The sequence below is a fragment of the Equus asinus genome, chromosome 11 (genome assembly GCF_041296235.1).
Source record: "Equus asinus isolate D_3611 breed Donkey chromosome 11, EquAss-T2T_v2, whole genome shotgun sequence".
Classification (NCBI taxonomy): Eukaryota; Metazoa; Chordata; class Mammalia; order Perissodactyla; family Equidae; genus Equus; species Equus asinus.
This window is the reverse complement of record NC_091800.1, coordinates 14483534-14505448: the sequence shown is the minus strand read 5'-3', so window position 1 is coordinate 14505448 and position 21915 is coordinate 14483534. Positions and strand designations below refer to the sequence as shown.

The window sequence follows — 21915 nt, the reverse complement described above, 5'->3', positions numbered from 1 at the left end:
ACTCAATAATAATTGTTGGGGACTTCACTACTCCACTTTCAATAATGGATAGAAAATCTAGGCAGAACATCAACAAGGAAATAGAGGCCTTGAACATGACTATAAAGCAATTAGAACTAACAGACATAGAACACTCCACTCCATCCAACAAGAGCACTTGTTTTTCTCAAGTGCACATGAGACCTTCCTCAGGATTAACCATACGATAGGACACAAAATAAGTCTTAATAATTTTTAAAAGACTGAGAACATACAAAGTATTTTCTCTGACCACAGTGAAGTGAAACTAGAAATCAATATGTTCAAATATGTGGAAATTAAACAACACACTCTTAAACAACCATTGGGTCAAAGAAGAAATCACGAAGAATGTTAGAAAATACTTAAAGATGAATAAAAACAAAAACACAACATAACAAAACTTATGGGATGCAGCAAAAGCAATACTCACAGTAAATTTTATAGCTGATAATGACTATATTAAAAAAGAAATATTCAAATCAACAATCTAAACTTCCACCTTAAGGAATAAGAAAAAGAAGAGCAACAAGCAGAATAAAGAAACTAATAAAGATGAGAGTAGATATAAACAAAATAGAGAATACAAAAATAATAGGATCAACAAAATCTAAAGTTGGTTCTTTGAAAAAATCAACAAAATTGACAAATCTTTAGCTAGACTGACTAAAAAAGAAAAGAGAAGACTCAAATTACTAAAATCAGAAATGAAAGTGGGGACATAACTACTGATCTTTTCTGTATATCTATTTCTATAATAAAAGGATTATGAGCAAATAAAATGAACAATTACATGCCAACAAATTAGATAAACCTAGATGAGATGGACAAATTCCTAGAAATACACAAATTGTGAAAAATGGCTCAAGAAGAAATAGAAAATATGAACAGATATATAAACAAGTAAAGAGACTGAATCAGTAATCAAAAACCTCCCAACTAAGAAAAGCCCAGGCCCAGTGGCTTTAATGGTAAATTGTACTGAACATTTAAAGAAAAACTAACAGCAATCCTTCTCACATTCTTCAAAAGACAGAAGAGGAAGGAATACATCCTAACTCATTCTATGAGGCCAGCATTGCATTACCCTGATACCAAAGCCAGATAAGGACATCATAAGAAAAAAAAGCTGCAGACCAATATCCCTTATGAACATAGGTACAAAAAAACCTCAACAAAATACTAACAAAACAAATCCAGCAGCATATCAAAAGGATTACACACTACAAACAAGTAGGATTTATCCCAGGAATGCAAGGATGGTCAGCATGTGAAAATCAATCAATGTAATATATCACATTAATGGAATGAAGGGAGGGAAACCCCACAAAATCACCTCAACTAATGCAGAAAAAGTATTTGACAAAATCAAAATATCTTTTAAAAAAAAACCACTAAAAATACTAGGAATAAAAAGGAACTTTCTTAACATGTTAAAGGGCATTTTTGAAAAACCCACAGCTAGCATCCTACTCAATGGTGAAAGACTGAAAGCTTCCCCCCTAAGATCAGGATCAAGACAGGGATGTTTCACTGTTGCTCTTAAACAATGCATTGCAAGTTCTAACCAGAGCAATTACGCAAGAAAAAAAAAAAAAAAAAAGGACATCCAAGTTGGAAAAGAAGTAAAACTATCGCTATTCACAGATGACATGATTCTACACGAGGAAAATGCTAAAGAATCCACATATGCAAAAATATTAGAGCTAATAAATGAATTCAGCAAAATTTCAGGGTACAATATGAACACTCAAAAATCAGTTGTATTTCTATACCTTAGCAATGAATAATTCAAAAAAGAAATTAAGAAAACAATTCCATTTATAATAGACTCAAAAAGAATAAAATACTTAGGAATAAATTTAACCACTCTTACAACTTTTATTTACACTGTAGTGGAGGTTCTAGCCAGTGTAGTAAAGCAAATCAAAGAAATGAAAGGCATGTTGATTGGGAAGAAAAATAAATAATGCTATTATTCATAGAAGACAATTGTCTACATGGAAATCTTAAGGGATCTTTAAAAAGAAACATAAACTATTAGAACTAATGAGTGAATTTAGCAAGTTATCAGAACACACTGTCAACATAAGAAAACAATTTTATTTTTATATATGAGCAACAAACATTTGGAAAATAAAATTTAAATATAATACCACTTACAATAGCACCAAAACCATAAAATACTTAGGATAACCTAACAAAAGATGTGGATGACTGCTACAATGATATCTGCAAAACATTACCAAGAGAAATTAAAGAAGACTCAAGGAAATGGAGAGACATACCATGTTTATGGATTGGAAGACTCAATATTGTTACATTATTCTCCCCAAATTGATCTCTAGATTCAAGTCCCATCCAAAATTCCAATATGTCTTTTGTAGAAATTGACAAGGTGATTCTAAAATGCATATGATAATTCAAAGGACATAGGACAGCTAAAATAACTTGCAAAAGGAGGAACAAAGCTGAAGCATTCACTCTACCTGATTTCAAGACTTACCATAAAGCTACAATAATTGATATAGAGTGATATCGGCATAAGGATAGATAAATAAGTCAAAGGAGAAGAATAGAAAATTCAAAAGTTAACCTATGGCCAATTTATTTCCAACTGTCAACCTACAAAAACAGAAACCAGGTTAGGAGGCAAGGCGTTTATTTGGAATCAAAGAATTGCAATTCAGGGAGCACAGATTCAGGGAGAAATCCAAATAGTGTCCCAATTACAAGATGAAAGAGGGTTTTTATGGGGAAAGGAGAGGGGTAATTAGATGGAAAGAAGAAGAAAAGAAAAAAATGTTCTATAGGTGTTAACAAGCTAGATTATTCTTTAGCTATACATGGCTGGTTACGATTCTATCTTCAGAGAGAGAGTGGTCAGGATGTCTGCTTTCCTGTTAGCTTTACAAACAGTTGTTTGGAAGACAATGTTGGTTTGGTCCAGTCCAAAAGTCTGGCCCAGATCTAATCGTGCAAAGGTTCAAGGAGTAAGACCTGGAGAAAGTTCCTCTGAAACGGCTGCCCCAGCTCTATTTTAAAATGGCTCCACTGATGTCAACTTTTCACACAACAAATGCACCAAGGAACTTATATGGCAAAAGGAAAGACTTTTCAACAAATTCTCCTGCAACAATTGAAAAAATATATGGGAAAAAATGAACCCAACCTTACACCTTGCGTAAAAATTCATTTGAGACAGATCATAGATCCAAACATAAAAGCTAAAACCATAAAGCTTGTAGAACAAAACATAGTCTCTTGATCTTACAGCAGGAAAAGATTTCTCAGAACACAGAAAGCACTAATCATAAAAAAATCATAAATTGGACTTCATCAAAATTAAAATCTGCTCATCAAAAGTTTACAAAATAGAAAGACAAAACACTGAGAGGAAATACAGTCATGCGCTGCATAATGACGTTTCCATCACCAATGGACCGCATATACGAAGGTAGTCCCATAAGATTAGTACCATATAGCCTAGGTGTGTAATAGGCTGTACCATCTAGGTCTCTGTTAGTACCCTCTGTGATGTTCACGCAACAAAATCACTAACGATGCATTTCTCAGAACATAGCCTCGTTGATAAGTGACATGACTGTATTAAAAATATGTATATCTGACAAAAGAATTATATCTAAAATAAATACGATAATCCTACCAATCAATAATAAAAAAGAAACAATCCCCCTCCTCACTATGAACAAAAAATTTGAACAGACATTTCACAAGAACATGTACACCAATGCCCAACAAGCACATGGAGAGGTGCTCAGCATCATCGTCACCAGAGAAATGCAAGTTACACCCACTGCAGTGTCTATGATTAAAAAGACCCAGAGCAAATTCTGAGAAGGATGAAAAGCAACTAGAAGTTACATATATTGCTGGTGGGAGTGCAAAGAGCACCACCACTTAGAAAAATTATTTGGCAGTTTCCTGTGAAGTTAAACACAGGCCTTCTCTATAACTCAGAAATTCCACACCTAGGTATTTACCCAAGAAAAATGACAAAATAAGTCCACAAAAAGACTTGTACAATATCAAGATAAAAATCTGCAAAAACGACTTGTTCAAGGATGTTTACAGTAGCATACAATAGCAAAAAACTGAAAATAACACAAATGTCCATCAACAGGAGTATGTATAAACACTGGGTCTGTTTATACAATGCAATACTAGTCAGCAATAAAAAGAATGAACTACTGTTGCACAAACAATGTGGATTAATCTCTAAAATAAATGTAGAGAAAAAGAACCAAGACACAAAGAGTTAACGCACATAGTTGTATGATTTCATTTACATAAAGTTCAAAAATTAATCTATGGTGATAGAGATCATAACAGTGGTCACTTATGGTGGGTGAGAATTGACAGGAAGGAGGCAGAAAGAAACTTCGGGGTGATGGAAATGTTCTATATCTTTACTGGAATGTCGGTTACACAGGTATACGCTGTTGTCAAAACCTGTCAAATTGCACGTTAAAATATGTGCATCAACCTTGAAGATCTATATATAAACATCCAAATAAATAAACAAATAAATGGTGGATGAATTCCTTAGTCACAGGTAAAACTATTTTGGGACAGAAATATAATTACCTAGGATTTATGTGGCAAGAGAAAACTGATTTTCTCTGAAACGCAACTTCATTTCTGAAACTACAGTAGTAATTTGTTACTTAAAAAAAAATTCAGTTATTTAGCTTTTAACTAAAGGGATCGATACTCACTTATTCACTCATTCATTCATTCAACAAATGTTGTCCTAAGTACTTTTTTAAGTTCCTAGAAATCAGTGGAATTCAAAACAAGGTTCTGATCTCATGGAGCTTACATTCTAGGGAGGAAGAGAGATAACAAATGAAATAAAGCTGAGCAGGAGGGTTAAATGCAACAAGGATTGGGATGGGGGAGTACAGTTTAGATAGGAACGGCTTCTCTGGGGAGGCACGTTTGAGGAGAGATCTAGCAATAACAGGATAAATGAAGGACCAGATAAGATCTGGAGGGGGAAAAGCATTGGAGGCAGAGGATGGAGCAAGTGTAAAGAGTACTCTGTGGGCCCAGAGGGAACTTGGCAGCTTAGAAGAAAAGCCATATGCAATGCAAAGGGGCCACCTCGTATGAGAAGATTAGACACAGGTATTTAGCCCCCATCCCCACCTCCAAACAAAACCAGCAGTTGCCAGTGACTGACAGGTGTGGAAGTTAAAAAGTCCAGCTGGGAGGCAGAAAAGTGTGGACCTAATTTACAAGCCAGAGCTCCGGGGGGTCGGGGTGGGGGGGTGGCATGGGATCAAGCAGCCTCCTTTCAATGGCAGCCTCCCTTGCCTTGTCACCTTCCCTGGTTCTGCTCTCACGCCCTTACTGATTGCTCCTGCCAACACTTCTCGGCTAAAGGCCTACTTCTGGTCATAAAGACCTATGACAGGCTGGGACCAGATTGGAGCAGCTTTGTAGAGCCCAATGAAGAGTTTGGATTTAGAGTTTTCGATTTTTAGAGTTTCATATCTAAAGGAGATGAAAGCCACTAATGATCAAGCATAGTGGTTAAGAGTGTGGACTCAATCAGACTGTTCCAATTCTGTGCACTTATTAGCGGTGTGACCTTGGTCACATAATCTAACTCTCTATGCCTCTGTTCTCTCATCTGCAAAACAGGGATAACAATAGCACTTTATGTTCACATCCTTATGAGGATTAAATAAGTCAGTATACAGAAAGCACTTAGAATTGTGACTGGTAAGTCTGTTATTCAACTGTGGTAGTCATGTAATTTGATTCATGAGCTTTAAAAGATCACTGGCTGCTATGTGGCAAATAGATCCTAGAAGGGCAAGATGGGAGCAAGGAGATCAGTTAGGCAGCTATTGCAATGGTCCAGGCAAAAGATGACGTTGGTTTGGACCAAAGGAGATAGTGAGAAGTGGCCAGGTTTAGGGTATCATGAAGGGGAAATCAGTAGAAGTTGATGATGAATTGGATGTTACATATGACTTGTGACGGGGAAAAAAGAATCAAGGACAACAGAGAAAGCAAAACGTAAGGGATTGGGGAAGAGAAGTGATCAAGTTCTGTTTAGGTCCTGGGTTTGATATGTCAGTGAAGACGCCCGGTTGGCAGCTGGGTAGATGAACCTAAAGTTGGAGAAGACATGCTTCCCAGATGCATTTAGTCATTCTTTCCACACCATACACTGAATTGGAATAGATATCATGCTTCTTCATAGTTCTTCATAAATTGGTGGCTCTTCACCAAGACTGTACACTCTTCATCAACAAGAGTTGAATTGAAAAGACCTGAACATCTAACAACATGAGATTATTCATTTATTTATTCTTTTAATCAAATATGTTTCAAGTAGCTACAATGTGCCAGTCATAGTTCTTAGATTAGTTAAGACAATCTAAAGGGGCAACAATAAGGACTAGTTGAAATAACCCAAGAATAAGGGATTAAATGGAACAAATATTTGTTAGCTACAAATGATCATCAGTCACTTTAATAAATTATAATTAGCTACAGATAAAGCACATGTGGTATTACCTAATTTATGGACTCAAGTATATATATAAAATAAATATTTATAGGCCAGGATTCAGTTTCAACTCTTAAGTTGAATGACCCAAGCCAGGCCAATGAGATTTCTTCCCTGAGACTTTTCTACTGTAGTAGAGGCAAGGGTCTTTCCCACATTTGGAGTGGAAGAAAGTAAAACTGGAATTGCTGACCCAAGCAAGTGTGCACGTATATGTGTGTGAGCGCACGTGTGTGTGCATGTGTGTGCCTGTGCGGGAAAGAAAGATTGCCCTCCTTGACGGTAATGATTACTTGCAAGTCCAATTTCTAAAGTCTCTGGAGCTCTTCCCCAATTCTGTGAATTATCCCAGAATCCTAATAAGTCTCTTTTCTTCCTTAATCTAGTTTTAGAGGTTGGTCATTTGCAAATATAGAATTCCTTAATACGTATATAACCAAATTTGAGATTCTGTAAGAACTCACTCAGTTAAAGGCATACTTTTACAACTAAGCAAGACAAAGGCAACATAGATTTTTAAAATCATGGTGTAACCTTGGAGTTTTGTTACTTATGATCATTTTGTCTGGAATTTTCCAAAGCAAGTTACTTAAAAGGTCTTATTCATCTGTTTTTAAATAAAAAATTCCTTCACATGAAGTAAAAATGATTTTATAACTCACTTTGGGTAAATACATCAATAAATCAGAGATTAAGTTTCTTGCCTCACTAATTTATCTGTACAGAACTAATCAACATCAGTTAAATCATTCTATTTAATACTAAATCACGCTGCTATGAAAATCCTTCCAAATCACTAATGCTAAGTAGTTAACAAAATATCCGGCTTGTGACCAGAATCCATCTAGTCTATTAATCACAACGTTATCAGAGACACAGAGGAGTTCCAATTCTTGGTTTTTATCTCTCTTCTTCTAATAACAACAAATGAGAACCGTGAAGGAAAAGGTAGGGAGACAGAAGGCAAGATGAGAAAAAGAGACAAGAAGATAAAGAACTCAGATAAGGAATGTATTCACAGGTCAGCAAAGCATCCCATGGTTTATCAGTCAACAGGATCTTTTCAGTAAACATCTACTACTATAATCGCCAAAGTAATTCTGTCATACCCTCATGAAACAGCTCCTCTTCCATTTCAACAAAATTGAGCAAAGTGTTTGCCCTCCATAATAGTCACCTCTACTTTCTAAATGTTTTACCTCTGCCTCCTTACCTAATTCTCCTGCTTTGAATTATCAACAGCAGATGCCAGCTGACTGACTCTCTCTGGGCCTTTAAGATCATTTATCAGTTCACAGGCTCATTTATAGCTCTTTGCTTTCGAGATAACTCAACCCCCCTTGCAGTAGAGAACACTTTTCACCTAAAGAAAAAGTGACATGTGAGTGTGTGAGGGATTCTACCTTGTCAGACAGGAAAGATTACAGGAATATAAAATAAGTTTCATGGAGGAGCGGATAGCAGAAAGCAACTGGCCTGCCCTTTCTTTATTCCCTCTCTTTCCCAACATTTGCGCTTTTGTGGTGGCAGTTCCTACATGGTCTTCAGTCAAAGCTTTTCATACGACAGATTCCAGTCATGAAATCAAGTTGTGAGTAGCCGCAGCAATTTTGAACATTCAGATAGAATAGAACCAATTAGAAAATATCCAAGTGAATTGCATGTAGAAAGGGTAAGTGAGCACTGCTTCATGAAACTTCTGTTTCAGCTGTGTATGCGTCAACACACAAAATGCCTTCCTTACTGCGGATCAAGTCAAAAAAGTTTGGAAGTCACTAATCTAAGGTAAGGGATATTTTCATTCCACAAGTATTTATTGAGCACCCTTGCATGCCCGGCGCAGTTCTAGCACTTCAGGACACAACCACGAACAAATCAGACAAAACCTCTGCCCTCGTGGAGCTTCCATTTTAGCAGGAGGAGAGGCAATAAACAGCAAACATAATAAATGTTAACTACAAAGAATGTTAGAAGGTGATGAGTGGTATGGAAAATATAGAACCACATAAGGGAGGCCTGGGTGCCAAGGAGAGGAGATGCAATTTTGGGGGGTGGTGCTCACAAGAATCTTTATTTTCCTTTCATTAAATATGTTGTAGTTTTAATCTTTTCATTTTACATCTCTATAGGACAAAATCCATAGTGTTCTCATTAGGCAGAAATCATTTCCATTATCATCTGCCCTTACAGAACTTAAATTACACTCATCTGTAGGAAATAGCCGATCAAACAAAGTCACACGTCCTTCTGCACCTCCAGAAAATCAGAACCAGAGACTGGCATTAACCCAGGCGGGCCAGTTCCAGGCCTCAACTCAGGTCACCAGTAATCCTTCTGCCCCATTTCCAAGTTTAGGAAAATTTTTCCTCACAGTCTCCCTTTGTGATCATAAATAATCCCCAGAGATTATTCTTTATCAAAAAAAATGCTAGTCTCCTCGGACTTTAGTCGGATTCATTTACAAATGTTCATCAGGGGATGTTAATTAACACATATAAGCCTCTTGGCCCTACAGTGTTGAGCAACTACTAAATCCAAAGAATGAGCTTCTGTCCGGGGATTGCATAAGGAATCCCAGACTGCATTTTCAATAGCCACTATCATGCCAGAGGGGTTTTGTTTTTTTCTTTGTTTTGTTTTTTAAGTGCTCTTACTGGTGCTTCTAAAGCTAAAAACCAAAGTCAAGAAATTCATCTTTGCACATATCATCTGCAGTACCTATAAATTTGGTGAACTCCTCTCTCCTCGAGGACCCCAGGAAGTGCTTCTTGCCCCCGGAAGTAGTCCTCTCCGCTCCCCCTAAGGCCTAGTCTCTGGGAGAAGCAGTTTTATATGGAGTGCTCAGGTGTGCCTCACTTGAGAAAGTGGCTTCTGACCACCTAAAAGAGGGGAGGGAGCTGGTTCTGAGGGTATGGGAGAAGGGTGCGGTGGGGAGGACATTCCAGGCAGAGAGAAGTGTCCGAAAAAAGGCCCCAAGGCACAAGAGCAAGGCCTTCTGTGTGGCTGGAAGGCAGTGAGGGAGGAGGCAGGAATCAGAGTTGAGGCCAAATGCATCAAACACCTCTGAGCGTGTTTCCAGAATGGGGAGCTGCAGCAATAACAGGTGCTTCATCTGTCTTCCCCTAGGACGAAAGGGAAAATTTAAAACTGCAGGGCTTAAACATGAAAGGAAAAGAAAAACCTTTTTAATCAAACTGAAAATGACATGGTTTTCACTCCTCCATCTCCCTTATTTCTCAGAGGAGCAATAAACACAAGAAAAAAGCCACATATGGACTACTGCAACTCCTCATAAGAGATTGTTTGGTTTCTTTCATTTTTCAGAAATGAGAATTGCAAAGAAAAAAATAAGAGCTCTGAATTGAAATGCACTTTTCCGTAACTATTTGAGTTATCAGGTAATCCTTATTTCACTAAGCAAATATTTACTCAATGGGCAAGTTCTTCTGCCAGGCGTAATGAGAGATCAAAGCACAGGTACACAAGATGATTATGACACAAGATTGAATGAGAAAGTGTCATAAGAAGGATTTTTGTAAAAATACAATGGGGATTCAGAGAAAAGAAAGATTCCTCCTTGTTGAGGGAAATCTTCATGTAGGAGGCAGTTTCTAAACCATGTATGGAAAGATGTGTAGGCCCTGGGGAGATGGAAAAAGGCATTTCAGGCAGGTCACTGTGAGCTGGAAAGCCTGAGATGGTGTGGGAAAATGTATTTTTCAAAGAGAGGACATCCCCCATGGTCCTCTACAAGGTGACTTTGCAACTCCTCCCACTGGGAGGTCTGTGTTCCCTCAGCCTTGAGTCTGGGGCTTGCAACTGCTCTGGCAGAAGTGAAGCTACATGACACGGAGGCTAAGTCAGAAGTCTGCACCACTTCCCCCTAGTTCTCTTGGGATGCTTGCTGGGGGAAAGCTTCTGTGTCAGAAGTCTGACTAACCTGAGACGACTGTGTCGATGAGGCTCATAGACGGTCTGGTCAACAACCAGCACCAACAGCCAATCCTGCATAAGTCGTCTTGGACATCCAGCCCAGTGAAAGCACATGACTGCAGCCCCCAGGAAGACTACCCAGAGGGGCCCTTCCCTAATGCAGACCCACAATAGGTAAGCAAAATAAAACGGTTATTTAGAAGCACGAGGTTTGGGGATATTACATAGCAATTCTAAGTGGAACAGAGGTGCGTGGGTTAGTGGTTTTTTTAAATTAGTAATGATGAGTCTCTAGATGTCAGTGAAGGTTAAAGATGTCGGTGACAAGTTAGGACTCACATCCTCCTCCATTTCAGAGGGCTAATCTGTGGACAAGGAGGAACCGACTCCGGGTCTAGACACTCACTAGCACCCCCAGTGAAGCCTGTGCTGGGTTGGAGGCAGCACCGGGTCAGGGAAGGAGCTCTGGGAGCAGGGCTTCAGAAGACCTGAGTTCCAGCCTCAGGCCTACCCCTTGGCAGCCACGGGAAAGTCAGCTAAATTCTCTGAACCTCGCAACGAATTTACCTGCCCCCCAAAATGCACAAAAGCAGTTCAGAATCTGTAAAGTATTATTCAGTGATACGGGGTTTCTAAAATTATTCTTAATTAAATAAATTCATTCATGTAGTTTAAAATCAAATAGCACCAAAGGTTTACCTTGAAAAACAGGGAGCATCTTTCCAAATCCCTCTCAAACCCCACTTCTGCTCCCTACAGACAGCATATTTAGCTTTTAGCTGTTTCTCCTAGTAATTACCATCCGATTCCTAAATAATATGCTAATTCTAAAACTTAATAATTCATCATGATTAGGAGGCGTTAGCTCTTTCACATCCTCCAGTTTTCTCCCCTCTTCTCCCAAATGCCTGCTCTTATTTAAATCATTAATCAGTATTTACATCAAGGTTCTTATGCAAATATTGCTCATTGCAAAGTCAAATAAGACACTACAACATTTCCCTTTTTTTGAACAGCTTTTTATTTTCCCTTGAAGAAATAATCACCTCATTATTAAACTTGCATAATATTCCACATCTTTCTTAATGCTTTCATGGTTCTCCATCATATCCACTACCACACCACCTATTCAGTTGAGTCTACTTTTTCACTTAGGGCTCTCCCTTCTCTGCTAGAACCTTCCACCCCCCTGGTCCCATCTGGACTAGATGCTGTCTAGAGCTGCTCTCATCCAGGGATTTTTCTTTATTTCCTATGAATTGGAACCATGCTTTTCTAGATCTCATTTCTTCTTATTTATTTACTCTGTAATTTTGCTGGTGCCTACCTTCCACTAGCTTCTTAGGAAAGATTACATCGAAGGTAAGCTTTCTAAATCCTTACATAACTGCAATCATTGTGCTAGGAACTCAGTAGGATCTTCAAAGCTGAAGGCCCATGTTCTTCAGTTCTGAGGTATCTTATATTGCTTATATATATACATATTATAATATATATTATTATAGGTAATATATAACATGTTATAAATTATATATTAATATATTATTATATTTCCTTAATAATGATAATAATAATTCTCTCCATTTCCTATTCTCTTTATGAAACTCCTGTTAGTCTAATCTTGGACCTTTGTGCTCAATCCTTTAACTCTGTTCCCCTGTTCTTTAATATTTTCCATGTCTTTGTCATTTTGTACTACTTTCGGTACATTGCCTTTATTTTCCTTTTCAACCTTTTTACTAAACAGTTTATTTCAACAATCATATATTATTGATGTTCAAGAATTTTTTAATGTTCTCTGATTGTTCCTTTTTCAGTTTGTGGGTGTGCATTTAACTTCCTGCATAATCTATTTTTCCTAGTTTGCTTTTCTGTTTATTTATTTCATTCTCTGTTTCATGTTGAGTGCTTTCCTCAAATATCTTTTGATGTTTGGCTGTCTAGTCCTAGTTAAGAGAAAAGTACTTAAAAACTGGTCAAAAATCACAGGCATAGGAACACCTTATAGAGAGCAAGCTATACCCTATGTTGATTTGCCAGGAAGCCAGTCGTTTAATTAGGGGACCCACCCCAATGTCAGTGGGTAAGATCCTTACTTTAGAGCCATTCAGGGTCTTCGCAGGGGGGAAAAAACTTCCCTTTTCCTACCAAGGAGCAGATGCTATCTGCTTACAGAGTGATGAGGCTGCAAGGAGGTGATAGGAAGTCTGTAGGTACAATTCCAGTTGATCCCCTGTGTTCATCCCTGTGCCTCACACCTTCTGCTCTACCCAGCACCCCAAAGCTCCACTTCCTTCTCTTTCAATTCCTCCTGAGAGTAAACCTCTAGTCTCAGGCCTGGGAGCGGGGGCAGAGTGTAAGCATTCTCAGTGATTAAGTAGATGGTCTAATGATTTGACAAAGACCTATTTATCTCACCAAATAAAGTAAGTTCAAGTGAATATTTATTATGTATTTAATATTGCAGGATCTAGAACTACCCAACCCATACATTAAGGAGCTAACTGCCCAAAAATCCACATTCTCCAACATATGTAACCAATCAATTTGGGGAATGTCTATGAGCACCACTCAAGTGGGAGGTGAAACCTGGAGAAAGCCACAGCCCTGGTCTAGAACCTCAGGCACATAACAATGAGTGAGGCACACTGGAGCCATGCCCCCCTGTTAGCACTTTCAGATGAGCGGAATGCTGTAGGTTGGGGTTATAAATTCTAAATCCATAGGGATCTGTTTGGCTTTTGTCATGCTTAAATTCTTTTTTGAGATAACCTTTAAAAATCAGGAAGTGTCGGGGCCAGCCCTGGGCATAGTGGTTAATTTCATTGCGCTCCACTTCGGCGGCCCAAGTCTGTGGGTTGGATCCTGGGTGTGGACCTACATCACTCATCAGCCATGCTGTGCTGGCGACCCACATACAAAGTGGAGGAAGACTGGCACAGATGTTAGCTCAGGGCTAATCTTCTTCAAGTAGAAAAAGAGGAAGATTGGCAGCAGATGTTAGCTCACAGCTAATGTTCCTCAGCCAAAAAGAAAAAAAAAAATCAGGAAATGCCACACAAAATTCTGAATCTTTAGCTTCTTTTGAAATCACAGGGAATCTGACAGGACCACACCTCATCCCTCCTGACAGGGATTTAACTGGCGCAAATGCTCACCAAAGACCACAGCTTTTATTACCCCAGCCCGCTTTGCTCAATTAAACAGCCTGTCTGCCCCGTTAGGCATTACACTTTGCAGCTGGTCACCCAGCAGATCATGAATTTATCAAGTTATCAATCCCCACATTCCTCTGAGCTTCGTCAGCTGAATTGCAGCTCTGTGAAATAAGATCCAGGATTATAAACTATACACTATTGTTGTGGTATAACAGGTATAGGCACTCAATAAGATTTGATTATTGAACTTATAAAACTTGTAATCAGTTCAATCAGTGTAATCAGTTTATTACCCCAACATAATAAAGTTGATTTGAAAGTCAACATTGCCTTCTGAGGGCATAGCCTCTGATTGTTTCGATTCCCTCACTTCCTTAATCCACTACACCTATTGCATCTCCTGAAGAACGTCAGTCCTGTTCATGTCCTCCAGATGTTTCTCAGATTGTCCTTATCTATCTTGAGGCATCATTTTAACTACCGGCACCAGCACTTTTGATTCTGTTACCTCCTGCCTTTCGATTGTATCTATCCTCAGACAACCTTGAACTTAGATTCCTAATTATTGCAGGAGTCGTCTGCATGCCATTCCAAATTCATCATATCCAAGAGGGGCCTAGCAAAAGAATTTGCAGTTATGATCACGGAACAGTCATCAATTACTTTCATAGAAAATAAGGTGCTTGAAGAATGCAAACTTTCTTAATTTTAAAAGGGAAGAAAATGTGAATTTCAGAAACAATAGATCTATGAGTGAAATCACATAATGGCTTCATAAAAATATATCAGTACTAAGGAAGAGAAGATAACTAGGAGGCAACATGGGTTCATAAAATAAGTTTGCCAAACTAGCCTCAAATAATTGTTTATAGTATTGTACAGCTTATCTGGGAACACAATAAACATGTCTCCGCATGCAATAATTTTGACAATCACCAAACCTTCTTGTGACCTACTTGGGATCAAGAAGAAGAAAAGCAGGGTATGTATAAGGTAGTACTGTTGCTGCTTGATTTGATTTGATTTATGGTTGAAGGACTATTTTAAGAGTATTCATTGATTAAACAAAAATTTGCTGGTTGCTTAAGCGTCAAACACCGATAGATGTTTGAAACATGGATTAATGGGACACATCCTCTTTAGAGAAGATGACTAACAACATCCCACAGGGTTTACTCATAGCCCTATTTCTCTGTAACATTTTATCATCAAAAGGATGAACACTCACAAGGCATTCATCTGAAAATTTGGAAATGCCCCAAAGTTTGATTCAAAAAGAGCTCGACAGGCTGAAATGCTACAAATATGTACTATAACTAGCAAAATTAATGTTTAAGTGATAGTAAATTTTGTTTTATTTTTATGCAACTTATAACACAAATCACAGTTCCCTGTCCTAACTCTCCCACTTCCCCTCCCCAGAGGTAACCGCCTTCGACACTTACGACTTTTTCTTTTACACATTTTCACCCTTCCATACCTTAGACACTATCCATTGACTTCCTGTGATGGTAGAGGAGGAGTTAACTCACTTACACAGCCAATTTAGTTATACAGTAGGTTTGGGTTTAACTAATATTCCACACTGACATTATTCTGCCAACATGACTATTACTCACAAATGGGCATTATACTGTAGTAATTAAGACTATGTTTTCTCATTTCTTTTCCTTGAAGTCAATAATTGCCCTGCTTTTTCATTTCATCTATTGTCTTTATGCCTGTGACTAATTCTTCCCACATTTTCTAATAGCCTCTCAGCATGAACTTCTGCAAAGTCACATCAGCCTCCAATATTTTTCTTGGAGACACACTTCTAGAATCTTCTCCCCTTCTGGACTGATTGCTCTTAGGTCTGCTGCACAGCTGACTTTCTGGGTCTACACTTCATCATCATATTCCTGGCTTAGACCTACTGTTTTGTATATCATATGTCTTCTTCCTTTTCAGCTCCATCACGTTAAGTAGAGTTTATCCTCCAACAACTTCCTGAGAAAGGGTTCATGGAAGATTTACTTTTTAAGACGTTGAATGTCTTAAAATCTCATTATTCTACCCTCATGAATGATTGATAGTTTAGATAAATATCAAATTCTGGTTGGAAATAATTTTCATTCCCTTCTTCTGAGTGGCATTCCTCGTTGGTCTTCGTGGTGGACATAAAAATGTGCCACTCCGTTCTGCTATGAGGTGCATAATTGACTGATGGCACCAGTTGCTACCCCTTTGGACTCTCCACTGCCTTGGCCCTGAGGCCATGCTTCTCATAGGCTACTCTCTTATGATTGAACACGGCTGGGGCACTAGCGCAGACCCATTCCCGCAAGCAGTGACCCTTTCAATGGGCAATGTTGGCTCAAGGACTCCTCATTGGCCTGCCTGGATCTTTCTTAGATCTGTACTGCCATCTAAGTCTCTTCCCACCTAATCCTCCTTCCTGCCCACTCTCTTTCCCAGGTGTCAGACATGCATCATGGTCTAAAGGCTTACCTGCCTTCTCTGACTCCTTCCCCTTTATCCTTCACAGTTGTTTCCCTCAAGAAATGTCTTGCATATCTAACCTGTCTTGACGTTTGCTTCTCAGAAGGCCCAAACAAACACAAGTAAGGTTTCACTTCCTAGAAGGCAAAGAGAATGCCTTTCTGAATGATATTTAGGGGGCGGATAGTCCCCTGGCACAAGTGGGTGGCCTGATTGCTAAATATTTCACCAGTGGTAACCTGGGGAAATGTACTGGTGGAGGGAAGTGCTATTGCAGGCACAATGATTCAGGCGTTTCAAGGCCTACAAGGAAGGGGAAGTGACTGGTTCCTGCCATATTGTCTTGAGACCTTACAGAGATAATGAGAAACCAAGGGCCTTTAACAAGCAGTTACAGACTCAATATGAGAGCAAGAGTGTCTCACTGGTAGCTTATAGAGAGGCCCTTATCCTCTGCAGTGGAAGCACAGACACAACTTAGCATCAGACCTAGGATCTGATGTGGCTGCAGAGCAACAGAGATGTTCGAATGCTCAACCATGGTAGGTCTGCTAGGCCAAGGCCAGAGCCCTGGTTGGGAAAACCTGAGACTCTGAAACATAGGAAGTAGTTGTCCCTGAGGAGCCAGGCTCATCAGACCCCTGGGAACCCTGGAAGCTTACAGAGGTGGCCACCTTTCCCTAATAAGAGATAGCTCTTCCCTATGCTAAAGAGGCCTCGCCCCTAAAAGGCAACAGGTGCACGTTTTAGGAGATGACAGGCTACTAACTAGAGTTAAACTCCAGCACAACCCAACTGGAGACAGCTGGGCCTGACAGAGGAGGAAAGATATAATCCACCAAAGTAGCTTCAAGATTTAGTGTGCACTGGCAAGAAGCTGAGGAGTATCATTGAGATTGAATTTTGAGGGTCCTTGACCAAGGGACTGAAATATAAGACAGGACAAAACAGAATACATTGACTAGGGGACACTTTCTCCAGAAAAGTGTTTTAATGCCCTGGCAAGGACCCCAGGGGATGGGGCAAACTTGCTGCTAGGATGGCTCTGAGAAGCCTAGAAAAAGTGATGCCCAATGTTGAGTGGGCAGAAATGCTCGAGTTGCCCTGACAGCTGATAGAGGAAGGAATAAAAGGAGCTGAAAGAAGAAGGAATCCTGGAATTAGTATATTACGTGAGGCCAAACAACCCCCCAGAGGTTGATCTTTCACAGGAGTGCCAGGTAGGGAGACACACCATTCACTAAGGCCATTAGGAACATGCTAGTAAGTGGGTACCAGCAGCACTAAGAAATTCAGCAGTGCTGCTGCTCTGCAGGCCAGGGCTGATGGTAGGAGAGGTGATCACAGAGCCAGCCTCGTTACCATCCATGGCGACGATGAGACCCTGAAGTACTAGAGATCAGGTGGTGGGTGGCACTTAAAGTCAGAAGCCAGGAGGCCACAAATACCATTAACAACAGCATGGTCAGAGGGGCTGCAACACTCCAGGGAGTTGTGAAGATGGTTAATAGAGCATGGCCAAATAAAAGGTCATGATCCGTGGCTCAGATCCCAGACAGCCAATTTTCAGATCTATAACCCGCTGACTAAAGGGATGGCTGAGTCCCTAGGGGAAGGACCCTCAACACCACAGCTGGTATGTTCTGTAATGATTCCCCCAGTAGCTCATGTTCAATATAAAAAGTCACACCCTCCAGTTTTAGGACATTTTTTAAATTACTTCATCATTTCCTTTCTCTTTATTTCAGTTATCTATTACTGTGTAACAAACTACATTGATTAGGGGATTAAAATAACAAGGATTTATTATTTCTTTTGACTCTGTAGGTTAACTAGGCTTAACTAGCCTTAACTAGGCAGTTCTTCTACTCCATGTAACGTAGCAGAGGTCACTCAAACAGCTGCATTCAGCTGGGGTCTCAGCTGGGGCAAGAATGTCCAAGATGGTCTTTGATCTCTCAGACTCTCTCTCCACATGGCCTCTCATCTGTCAGTAATCTAGCCCAAGTACTGAAGCTGGCTTTTAAGAGGGAGTGATCCAGGAAGAAAAGTTCCAATGTGAACATACTTATCAAGCTTTTCCTTACATCATACTTGCTACTGTCCCATTGAACAAAATAAGTCACATGGTCAAGCCCACAGTCTGTGCAGGAGGAAGGGCACAGGGCATGAATACTGCCCAGCATGGTTCAGGGGGCAGCACTGGCAGAACACTCTACTGCATCCCCATTTCTATCTTTCTAGAACTCCTATTATTTGAATGTTGGACCTCTGGCTGGTCCACTATTTTCTTACTTTTTTTCTTATTTTCCATCTCTTTCCCTTCTTGCTCTGTTCTTAGAGAGATTTCATCCCCTTTATTTTTCAACCCTTCTATTAACTTTTTCACTTCTACTGTAATGTATTTAATTTCCAAGTTCTTTTTCCACCTGTTTTGTTACACCATTCTTATTTTCTAGATGCAATACCTTCTCTAATCTCTTTAAGAATTTACTGAGGTTTTTTAAATTTTATTTTTCTTTATTTAGATATAATTGACATATAACATTATATTAGTTTCAGGCATACAACATAATGACTCAATACTTGTATATATTGTGAAATGATCATCACAATAAGTCGAGTTAACATCCATCACCACACCGCTATAATTGTTCTTGTGATGAAAACTTTTAAGATTTACTCTTAGCAATTTTCAAATATACAATAATTATTAACTATAGTCAGCATGCTCATTAAGTCACATCCCATGACTTATTTATTTTATAAGTGAGAGTTTGTACCTTTTGACTGATTTTTTTAAGCTTTTTTCCTCCCTGCATGAACTCCGTTTTCTCCAAAAAAAAGTTGCTGTCTTTTTTTTCTGTTTATTTCTGTGGGTCTCAATCTTTCATGTTAGAGGCTTTCCTCAGATGTCTGCTGATCTTGATTTTCTTCTCAGTTAAAAATGAGAAACAAAACCCTGAGTGGAAGGTCTGAGCACGTGGGCGGGTTTGTTAACTTGGAGCCTCATTGTAGAGGGAACCGCCTTGGTCATTTGTTGTGGAACCTCTAGGATCAGCATCTTCAGTCTTTCCACATGAGCTCATCAGATTCCCTGAAGAAGACTCTTCCAGTCCCTACCTAGAAAGTAAAAGTCACACTGCCAGCATTCTGAGAGCTGGGCTGGAGAAGAGGCTGGGGAAGGCAGTGGGGGGTGGGTCTCAGCTTCCAGTTGCAGTTGTTACTTAATCCTTATTTTCAGTATGGTGCTCATGTCCTCAGATGTGCCTGATGTCCTCAGTCCAGACACCTTCCATTTTACACTCTCCAAAAAATTAACTTATAGTTTTCTCCCTGAATGGTGAAGCGGCAGATGCCCAGCAGTGAGCACTAGGGTAAAGGATCTAGAAATCTAGCTGTTTCTCAAACAGCTTTCAACCAGTTCTCCTCATTTTAGCACTCACTCCCTTCACCTCCAGTTCCAGAGTATCGGGTCTTGCTACTCTCTGAGCCTTTTGAAGATTCTGCAGTCACAGGGTTGGTTCTTCACTTCTCTCTCTGCCAACTTAGCAGGCAGCTCTCTCAGGTCTGCTAAGTCCATCACACTTGTCCATCTGCTTTTCAGCTTCCAAAGTTTTGCTGCTACTCTGCTCTCTCCATCATTGTGGGTCTTTCTCCCTTCTCCTTTCCTCATTTATCTCTTTTCCTCCCTTTCTCCCCTCCTTTCTTCCTTTCTTTGTTTTAACAATTTCTTTACTAAAATTTAAAGGGGTTTCAAGAGAGAAAAAAATTAGGTAAATTCAATCTGCCATCTTTTCCCAGAAACATTATTTACTATTTCTCCATCACAAAAATAATACATTTTGCTTATAGAAAAATTAGAAAATCCAGATAACCAGAAAGAAAGAAAAAAATCACCTGTAATCCTACCATCCAGAAATAAACCCGCTGTTAACATTTGCCTTTTGTCCTTTCACATTCGTGAGTGTGAGTGTCCTGGGGGAATGGTACATTCTTTCATTCATGCAACAAATATCTGCATGCTGCCTCTCTCCAGGCCCTGTAAGTCTCTGGGTATAAAATGGAAAGCAAGGGGCCCGCCCTGTGGCCGAGTGGCTAAGTTTGCACGCTCTGCTTCGGCGGCCTGGGGTTCTGCCAGTTTCAAATCCTGGGCGCGGACATGGCACCGCTCATCAGGCCACGCTGAGGCAGCGTCCCACATGCCACAACTGGAAGGACCCACAACTAAAAATACACAACTATGTTCCGGAGGGCTTTGGGATGAAAAGGAAAAATAAAATCTTTAAAAAAAAAAAAAATGGAAAGCAAGATAAACATGGCTCCTGGCATCTCATAGCTGAAGTCGGTTTGGGGGAAGACAAACAAACAAGTCATTTCAATAAAATGTGTTAATTATCGTTAGAGGGGTCATACAGGATTTTATGGGAAAAGAAAGCAGGAATATCCAAGCTAAGCTTGGGCATGTCAGAGAAAGGATGGCGGCTAGAGAGAGCTCAGCACAGCCAAAGAACCGTCAAGTGTTCACTACTTGTTCCCACTTATTTACACAGCAGAGACATGTAAGAAGCGTAATATAACTGGCATTTTTCTCTTAACAGACCATGTGCAACTTTTTAATCACCATACATCAACTTTTTAATAGCCAAACACTATTCTACTGAATGAGTATATCCATTTTCTTTTAACTGGTCATCCAATATATTTAGGTTATTTTCAATTTTTAAGAATTACCCATCATCTGTGGTAACCCTCCTCTTACCTTTGCACATTGAAGATGAAATTTAATAAGATTAATTAAAAGCTCAAAAGTAAGTGACAAAAGGAGATGACAGCCATTCACATGGGGAAAATTAAAAACCCTGAGTGTTTTAGCTGACTATGAACTAAGTTGGCTCTGCAGGGAGGTGCCAGCCAAAACCATTCATGCAGTCTTGGACGGCATTAACATAATTCTGTGTCCAGAACAAGAAATGTGCACTCAACATCTGGGACAGCTAAAATTTGTTCTGCACATCAAATTTTAAGAGAGGCCTTGAAAAATTCCAGGCTTATTTCTGCAGCTGCTTGTCTTTTCCTCCTTTCTCACCTGAGGCTTCAGGCCCTCCGAAGGACTGACTCTGTGGTGGGACCTGCCGCCCTGTGTCACCTGCCCTGACTCTGCACAAGCTGTGTCCTAGGACGCCATAATGCCCTTCCTACTTTGGGTGCCTGCACACCAGCCCAAGCAGTACAGCCTACCGCTGAGGTCTGTAAATGAAGTTTTACTGGAACACAGCCATGCCCGTTCATTTATGGGTTGCCCAAGGCTGCTTTCTTGCTGCACAGACAGAACTGAGTAGTTGCCAACAGCCACTGTATGACTGGCTAATCCTAAAACCTAGCCCTCTACAGACAAAGTTCGCCAGCCCCGATCTAATCAGCATGGGTTGTCTTGACTGCTGCCCCACCCCTACAATCCCCCAAACCTGTAGCCCATCTCTGTTTCTTGGTGCCCCACTCTACCTAGTACTTACTTCTTTTAAGGCACTTATACATTTTACTGTAATTATTTGACAAGTGTCTCTCTTCTACTAATCTGTAAGTGATATGAGGGCAGGGGTCTCACCTTGTCCCTCTTTCTGTGGCAACGTAAGTGAGATCCATACCCTAAACGCCCAGAAACCCCCCACCCCTCCCCACCCCTTCTATAGCTGGGGCAAACCCGCAGATGCAGAAAGACGCCTTTTGTCCCCTGTTGGTGCAGGCAGCCTTTAAAATGTCACCCAGCCAAGAAGG

At 39.9% G+C, this 21915-nt stretch overlaps 1 protein-coding gene across 1 annotated transcript in view; it reads right to left on the bottom strand.

Annotated features, from left to right (window-relative positions):
• The window catches only part of KL (klotho), a 46575-nt gene that overhangs the window by 15926 nt on the left and 8734 nt on the right, over nt 1–21915 (bottom strand). The gene's annotated exons all lie outside the window — the stretch shown is intronic.